Below are 9,719 nucleotides of genomic sequence, written 5' to 3' on the forward strand. Positions count from 1 at the left end.
AAAAAATATATATATTTTTTTAATTAAATCAACATAAAAAACACAATATACATTTATAAATAGTGCACCAACCACAAAAAACTCCCTTTTTCATGACAAAGAAGAAAAAAAAGAAAAAAGAAAAAAAAAGGACACCTCCCGGGCCACGGGACAAATTAATAAGCGTTGACCGGTCCGCGGATACAAAAAGGTTGGGGACCACTCTTCTAGATGATATATAGTGATGTTATGAGCTAGGTAACATAAGAACTCCATTACCCAGCATGCCACAGTAGCAAAGAGCATGCAGAGTAGCCCTTTTTAGGTTTAATATAGATATGCCGGTTTTGATGAGCACACGGTGGAGTGAACTTTAAGAACTCCGCCAACATGCCTCGTCTGCCTTTTTTATGATTAGACAAGACAACACATAAATGTATTGGCAAGGCCATTTTCAAGAAGGATATTTAAAGAGAAACTTCATCTTGTGAGACTATGTCGGCAAACCCCAGAAGCTACCTCAGCTGTCGATGAAATGTGAGTTAAGATTTTTGATTTCTTTATTTTTTCACATTTAAAATGTTTTTTGCCATTTTAATTTTGACAATACAACATAGGATATGTTTTAATTGCTGATGCGGGTTTATTAATTTTTAAATGCACCAGAAAATAATCAGTTTTTTACAATGCCCAGTAGTGTGTTGATGTGTTTCTGTATAGTAGTCCTCCAAAAATCATCATGCGGTGACATAAATTATGGTATTTTGCGAGGTAATCATTGAGGTCAGACATCACTGAAGGCCTATGTGGGAAACTCACGGCTCGCCACTGATATATACACATATACATACATATATCATTTCCCCATTGCGGGGTAAATACAAGCCTATCCTACATATACATTTACATATATATATATACATGTGCATATATGTATACTGGGAGTGTGCATCTCTACCTTAAATGGCAATCCGATATAAATCTCGATACATGAGTTATGATCCGATTCACTAGCGTTATTTTTTTAAACATTGAGTCAATGCGACTCGATTTAATGCAGAAGTAAGCGTTGCATGGCCAAAATAAAATTCAATGCACCATGTCAGAGCAATGTCATGTAATGTAGAACTATCAAGTTCAGGGCATTGCAATCCATAAACTGAAATAAAAGATGTGCGAGTTAAAAATGCAAATTATGATTAGACCTGTAAATTAATGTTCTGTTTATTCTTAGTTTAGTTGTGTTTTTTTTTTTGTTGTACATTGTGAAATGGAAAAGTATCACATTTGAACAAAATACTGAAAAGATGTGATATTCACAAACGAACCAATTGACTGGCTCATTAACATGAACAATAGGTTTGTTTTTATTTGAAGCATGACAGTGATCAAACATTTACATTTACATCTCAACCAAAGCAGAAACAGTGGCAACTTTGCACAGAACGGGTGTGCTTCGCTCTGCTCTGACGAGAACGGAATGGACTTCATTGTTATTGCACTTGAAAGTACAATACAAAGTGTTTTCAGTACAAGATGTCTAAAAGCAGACATTCGGTACAGTAGACAAGCCTGTGAGGAAATGTACGTTAAGGACATTAGAGTTTTACCCGCTTTCATGCCTCCAAACATCCCCAAAAATTGCTAGATTTGTTGCGAGTTGCTTTTTAGAAAGAACGCCAGTAAGAAGAGTTGGACAGCTTCTAGATTTAACGAGAAAGTCACCAAGATGAAAACACTGCGCGGAAGTGTATGTGTGAAAGCTTTATGTTGCTTCTGTTTGGTTTACATTGCGAGGTACTCTCGTATTATGTCATCACAAAAGCCTCGCAAGATTAGAGCGGCAACACAAACGCACCATAGATTACATTGTAATAAAGTTCTTAACAGTTGAATACAATTATTGAATTGATAAAACATATTTGTGGATACAAGATATAAATACATGTGTGCAATGTGTGACTTAAATTGTGCGCTTTTGCAGTTTCATTTTACATTTTTTTGTAAAAAAAATAAAATATTAATTTTGTTGTTGTTGTTTTTTTTTAATATTGAGGCAGCAGAAGCAACAAACTCAAGTCACTCCCAAAACTTTGGAGAAAAGTAAAATAATCGATTTTATCACACCAGTATCAATCCAAATCCAATGTTTTTACTTTTTTATGTGAACTTTATTCATGTTTATTTATTGTTGTGGTCAAAGATCATAAAAGGAAGTGAACAATTGTGTTGGAAATTATTTCCAGAGAAGAAAGTAGTAAGCTCTGCTTCTTCCTACTCCTTTTCGGTCCATCGGGAATCGTCGCAGGTGGATCTTCTTCTTTTTAATTTTATTTTTAAATGACCAGTGTTTTATTCTGAGTGACAACCAAAAATTCACAAGTTTTTTTTTCTTCCAAATATGTCACTAATCGTCCCAAGAAGAAAATCATTGTTTACAGTATTTCCCACAAGTAAGTACCACCCCCACATTTCTCGATATTCCATATTTGCAGCGTATCTTTTAAAAGGGACGGTGCCACAGCAGGGAACCAAATCCAATTCTACCGTTGGTTTGGTACCACTGGTATTTGGATCGATTCACCTGACACCCTTAACAAGCATGCACATGCAGGTTGAGGCACGTACAGGACCTGTCAATCATACGGTACAGTATATGAGCGCCATTGAACAATGTATGCTTCATTTAATGTAATAACAGCTGTATGAGCAACTAAGATCTTCTTATGTTCATTCCCTTTCACTGACTCTTTGCTTTTCATTTAAAATCCAAGTACAGTCTTATTTGTGTCTTTGAAGTACTTGCACATGTGTCCAAAGCCAGCCTTCGGTTTCTTCCTCACAGAGCCTGTTTTTCCACTCAGCCATGAAGAAAATGAATGGCAGCTAACGTGCATATTCCCCCTTTCTCTCTCTGCATGTGCACGGCCTACTCGTGACACGCTTTCTGTTCATCCAGTCCCTTTTTTTTTTTCTTTAAACAGAAGCCGGTTAGGTTTTTTATGCTTGTGCAAACACAGCAGCATCTGTCTGCTATGCATTCAATGGGGTGAGGGGGACCTCTGCCAGGAGTGAAAGTACAAGTTCATGAAAAGCTGGCAACCCAAACGACGGAAATACAAGTCGGCTACACAATGGTGGTGCACAGTCCAATACATTTGTTTACCCATTGGAGCTTTTTAGGTTAGGAAAAAAAGGGATAGTTTGTTTCCCTGTTTACGTGCTATATATCAAACTTGACTATCTCTGGAGCAGTTAATAACATCTAATATCATCACAAAACATCAAATACTTTTGACAATAAGGCACATAGAAAGTGCAGACCTCTGCTAGGCCCTATCTCCCAAATTAAAGAAACCCTAAGAAAAAATTCCTGAATCCAGACGGTGATCCGGATCATCTCCAAAATGTAATCACTTGTCCCTTATACCATTTCCTGAAATTTCATGAACATCTCCTTATAACTTTTTGATCTACGTTGCTAACTAACAAAACAGACCAACCCCAGCGAATACATTACCTCCACCATGAATTGATTAACGTGGACCCCGACTCAAACAAGTAGAAAAACTTATTCGGGTGTTACCATTTAGTGGTCAATTGTACGGAATATGTACTGTACTGTGCAATCTACTAAGGAAAGTTTCAATCACTCAATTTCAATCAATCCTGGTTGTTATTCATCAAAAAATACATTTAGAAAAAAAAAAAAGGTTTTGTTCTTGTGTTGCTTCCAAACAAGAAACAAGAGCGTATACTCTTTGCATCAGTGTCAGTAGATGACATTTTTGGTCTACAGCAAAATTAAATAAACAGAGTGAACCCTCTTGTCTCTCATCAACCCTCTTTGTGTTGATGACAAAGTGTTAGACAAGCCTCCTCTCTTCCTATTTTTAAATCTCTCTTAAAAACATACTTTTATTCCTTGGCTTTTAACCCTAAGTGATATCCATCCTGCAATGGCGGCCCATTATACACCTGCTGTGAACCTGTTTTTATGTTTTATTTATTTATTTTTGATCATGTTCTGTTTGTGTTGTGTTGTTCGCTCGGTTCTCGTATTATCTTATGCCCATTGAACAGCACTTTGGCTACCCCTGTGGTAAATTTTAAATGTGCTTTATAAATAAAGTTGATTTGATTTGTCTCTGTGGGCGCAGGTGGGGCCGCTACCATACACATGCGCAAAGAGGTTCAGCTTTGCACCGTAAACATAAAGTAGTAAAAATGACTCTTGATCAGCACCAAGATCTAATCTCTTGGTCCTTATCCCATTTTTGACATCTCCTGAAAGGGACTCATAATCAGAGCATACATTTTGAGCTAACAAACGGACAAACAAACAAACCCCCCCGACCCCAAAAAATGTACCTCCTGGCATATGTTTATAATCGATATGTAATGTGTACGTCTATATGTGTTTGTTTCGTTTGTCTGTCGCTTAAGGCTGCAAGAGGGCTCACTCATTGCGTCAGTTTCACCGGCTCGGGACTTTTGTTTCATCCATCCATCCATTTTGTACCGCTTGTCCCGTTCGGGGTCGCGGGGGGTGCTGTAGCCAATCTCAGCTGCAATCGGGCGGAAGCCGGGGTACACCCTGGACAAGTCTCGTAGCATAATGAAATGGAGTGAACCCACTTGTCAGTCATTTACTCTTGTAGGCGGGGCCGTGAGAATACACACATACAGAGAAGTTCATTCTTATAGTGAATGCAAGGTAACATAGTTAAAAGTGATTTTGATTGGCGCAAAAATGTAATCACTTGTTCCTTATCACATTTCCGAAAAGTTTAATTAAAATCCGCCCATAACTTTTGAGTTAACAAACAAAGATAATACATTACCTCATGACAGAGGTAATCATTCCATCCTTGTTTGTGAATGACTGAGCATTTCATGGAAGCTGCTTTAATACCCAATCATGGCACCCACCTGTTCCCAATTAGCCTGTTCACCTGTGGAATGTTTTAAATAAAATTGATTTGATGAATTTATGAGCATTCCTCAACTTTCTCAGTATTTTTTGCCACTTGTGCCAGCTTTTGGGAAACATGTTGCAGGCATCAAATTCCAAATGAGCTAATATTTGCAAAAAATAACAGTTTTCCTGTTTGAACATTAAGTGTCTTGTATTTGCAGTCTATTCAATTTAATGTAGGTTGAAAAGGATTAGCAAAGCATTATATTTTGTTTCTATTTACGATTTACACAAGTTGCCAACTTCACTGGTTTTGTATAATAATATTATAAATATATAATCAATAATTATTATAATTGGATATTAAGAATGTATGAAACTTCAACTCCTACCTTGCTTCCTTCCGTGAGGACCTCCTTAAGGTTTTGTAATCAATCAGAACTATCAAGCAGCTAAACGCCAAACATGGTTAAGTGTGGAGAGAGTGTTTTGCATTTTTCCCATCGCCCCTTGTAATGGATTTAAATAGGTGTAATTTGGATTTTTGTTGTTGTTGTTGTTGATTGGGCGTTTTTAATAGTATCCACAAGGTTCAATGAGCAGGTTGTGTTATGTGTGACCACATTTGTTGAATTTTTGTGGTGGTTAATTTTTATTCCCCCTGCACCATGACTAGGGGAGGTTGTTTGAATTGGGTCATATAAGTAAACGCTGAGCTGTATGTTCTTGCAAGTACAATTATATTAATAATAACAATGATGGAATAGATTTATATTGCAATGTTTATATTATTAGATACACAAAGCGCTCACAGAAAATTGGGAACCCATCATTCATTCAGACCTGGTGGTGGTAAGCTACATCTGTTGCCACAGCTGACCTGGGGTAGACTGACGGAAGCGTGGCTGCCAGTTTGCGCCTACGGCCCGTCCAACCACCACCTATCATTCACCAGTGTGAGCGGCATCGGGGGCAAGGGTGAAGTGTCCTGCCCAGGGACACAACGGCAGCGATTTGGATGTCAATAGGCAGGGACGAACCTGCAACCCTCAGGTTTCTGGCACGGGCGCTCTACCCACTACGCTATGCCGCCCCCATTAATTATTACGTAACTGTCATTGACCACTAGATGGATGACATACCAATGGCTACTTATATATATATATATATATATATATATATATATAAATCGCTCCCGGCCATTTTCCTTATTGAATTAGTTCCATCAAGTGGGCCAAATTGAAGACGCCGGTGGATCGCATTGAGCACACGGGCCGTAGTTTGGACTCCCCTTTATTATACTGTTTAAATACAATAAAAATAATAAATTTTTATGGACGTAAAAGTAGGTCGGATGAGCTAACCATTAAATCGCCTTGCTGAAACCGATAACATGACCTAAAATAGCAACCTCAAATGTATCAAATAACAGAATGTAAATAAATAAAATTCCCTATGGACTCTTTATGAGGAAATATCCATTAATGACTGAATGGAAAACACTGCCTCATACCCCCAGATGGTAAACATGTGCTTGAATGCACACGTACATGCACAAACACACGCGCACGCACACACACGCACGCACGCACGCACGCACGCACGCACGCACGCACACACACACACACACACACACACACACACACACACACACACACACACACACACACACACACACACACACACACACACACACACACACACACACACACACACACACACACAATAAAAGCACCTATTGGTCTTGTTCCATGTTGCCATAGTTAGTCATTGAATTAAACAAGAGGAAGGCTGCAGGAAGACAAGAGAATCACACTTAGCAGCACCAAAGTGATGGACCCTGAGATTTGCTTTGCACCCAATGCATAAAAACAACCGCAGAGCTGAAAAACATCCGTCTCTGTGTGTCATTAATCACAACCCCCTCAACCAAAACTGGAGCGGCAACGTGATGATGTGAGACTCCCACTGATATAGAGTGCTTGGACTGTCAACAAGCACCCACCCTCCATCAGACACAGTACATCATCTTCATACGTCATGTGGTTCCAGAATGGACACTTATCTTGGTAGACAGGCCTCTAATGGAGCAATGAAAGATCAACAATATTCCCCAGCTGGGCACAGAGCAGCCAGCCTTTCCTGATGGACGGCATCACTGCAGCTACTGATGCTGGGACATGGTAAACAAACACAACAGAACAAGCGTACACATTAGAACAGCACGCAATAGCTAAAAAAAAAAAAAAAAGAGCAACACAGCTAAATGTGTTCTTTCTTTGTTGATTAGCAATTGTTGTCAGCAATCCTGTTCTGTCTCCCTGTAATGTTTGTCTGATCTTGAATGGGATTTTGCTGAAAATGTAATAATTCCCCCCGGGGATCAAAAAAGTATTTCTGATTCTGATTAATTGCAACATTCACTTTGAAAAGTAGAAAGATTTTTGGGAAAAATAAGGGAAATTGTAGTGTTTTTCATTAGAATTTTCACCATTCCGAAACATTTTCTACTATAGTGCGACGGTTTTATTTTTCTGACGTGCGTTTATTTGGAAGGACCGGCTGATGATGTGTAAGGCCGTTATTTGCAAATTTGGACCAGAAGTTTCACTACATTCACCACACTAAGCTATGGTACCTGGTAGGCATGGAAACAGGAGTTCAGTACATTCAGTCAGAGATTCTCTCATTTCTTAAAAAATGTGTGTTTTTTAATTGGTGATTTTCATCTTTACCACAGTCGATGAGTAAAATGTTATCAATGGTGTTCCCTATTGGCAATGATATTGATAAGAACTGGAGATAGGAATGCGAGTCTCAAGCCAGAGGAGAAAAACGTTTTACATTGTTTAAAATAGTACTATTATATTAGTACAGTGGTAACTCAACTTAAGAGTATTTTGAGATAAGACCTATATCTTGGCAAATTTTAATACTTTCAGTTGCACGCATATTTCACAGTAAGAGCCGTTCAAAATATCTGGTCTTACTAGTTAGCATTAGTTTATAGCTGGAGAGAGACATAAATTTGTTTTCCAACCATGGGAAGGAACAAATTGAGTGTGATGAATGGTGAGAAGAAGTGGGTAAGATTCATTGAATTAAAGAACAAAATCCTCAAAAACTTGGTGAAGCAATTCGGGCATATCACTACTAGTCTGCACTATAATAAAGCAGAATGAGTCCATCGCCAACCAAGAATGTTTAAAATAATATCTATGCGGGGAACATTTATTTATGAAAATATGGAAAAGGTGCTGACGGGGTGTTTGATGGAGAAATAGCTGGATGGAGATGCAGTAGAGGTCCACTGTCCAAGGTAAATACTGTATGTTATTATTGCATGACTGTAGTTGTTAGTAGTACATTCTTTTGTATTGTTTTTACACAATATTTACTATCCAAGTTTGTGTTTCTTCTTAAAAGGCATGTTACGAGTTAAAATTGTGCTGCTTGGGGTCCAAAAACTGATTAAAAGTAACTTAATTTGAGATACATGTAGGTGCAAAATTCTTGTGTCCAGACAAAGTTTTTTTGTGTAAGAGGTTTCCTTCCTGCTGACAGTTTTGGCTGGCACTTCAGCCTTCGTCAGATCTGTTGTAGATTCCTGGTGTGACGTGTCTGGAAACAGCTGACTGTGTTGAGAAATTTCTAAAAAATAAAATAAAAATTAATAATAATAATAATTCCCCGACCTGGCCATATCTGTTTTCAGCGTCCAAGGTGTAAGAACACGTGTATGTCCTCTCATCTCTGTTCAAGGTGTTGGCCCCTTAGTTCCTGATTTCCATAGCCTCCTTGAGCCATCTCTTGTATTTATGTGTTCGTGATGTTATGACTTTTTCCTTGTCCCAGTCCATCAGACGATTGTTCCTCCTGCAGTGGTCTGTTAAAGCCGATTTTTTGTTTTCTTGTTCTGCTGTTTCAATAGACATGGCTTGACAACAGATATGGCCGCGTCGTGGAACTTTTTTTTGAAAGTTTTCCCGACCCGGTGAGCTGTTTTTAGACACTTCACACTTAGACACCACAACGGCTTCGACGAAGGCTGAAGAGCCAGCCGAATCTGTCAGCTGGTAAGAAACCTCTTTTATCTTAAAGGGAAGCGTTGTTTTTTATTTTAAGAAACCTCTCAGGAATGGTGCGGTGAGTAGAACTGCCATACCAGCAACTTCAAGGCCCCAGATTTGACCCCTGCTTCTGCCTTCAAGTCACTGCCGTTGTGTCCTTGACAACACTTGACGATGATGTATGGCTGTGCGGTGTAAACAAATGGCGGACATTCAGTTGATAGACAGTAGAGATGCACGGTTTGCGGTCTCATCCGCGGAGTCCGCGGATAAACCGCGGGTCAGGCAGTTGACATGACGAAAAAAATCGATTTTAATTAGATTCGGGCGGGTGGCGGATGAACCATCCGGAAATATTTGATATATGTAAAATATATTCAGGTTTTGTAACGGATACAAAGGATAGTGGGTATTTGTTGTGTTGCGTTTATGTTGTGTTACTGTGAGTATGTTCTCCCGAAATGTGTTTGTCAATCTTGTATTGTGTGGCTTCACAGCGTGGCGTATATTAGTAAGTGTTAAAGTTGTTTATATCACAACCATCAGTGTACTCTGTATCACCCAGTATGCTTTTCAATCTTGTACGTGTAATTTGGGAAACTGCACACAACATGTTACCGGACCATCAATCGGTTCGTACATGTTGTTGAAGGTGTCTAAGGCAATGGCTTCACAGCCCGCCCATATTTTTGTCATCCGGATGAACGCTATTAGATAGTCGCGAGAACGTTGGCGGCTCCAATTGACTTCAT

The sequence above is a fragment of the Nerophis ophidion genome, linkage group LG07 (genome assembly GCF_033978795.1).
Source record: "Nerophis ophidion isolate RoL-2023_Sa linkage group LG07, RoL_Noph_v1.0, whole genome shotgun sequence".
In the NCBI taxonomy this organism is placed as follows: domain Eukaryota; kingdom Metazoa; phylum Chordata; class Actinopteri; order Syngnathiformes; family Syngnathidae; genus Nerophis; species Nerophis ophidion.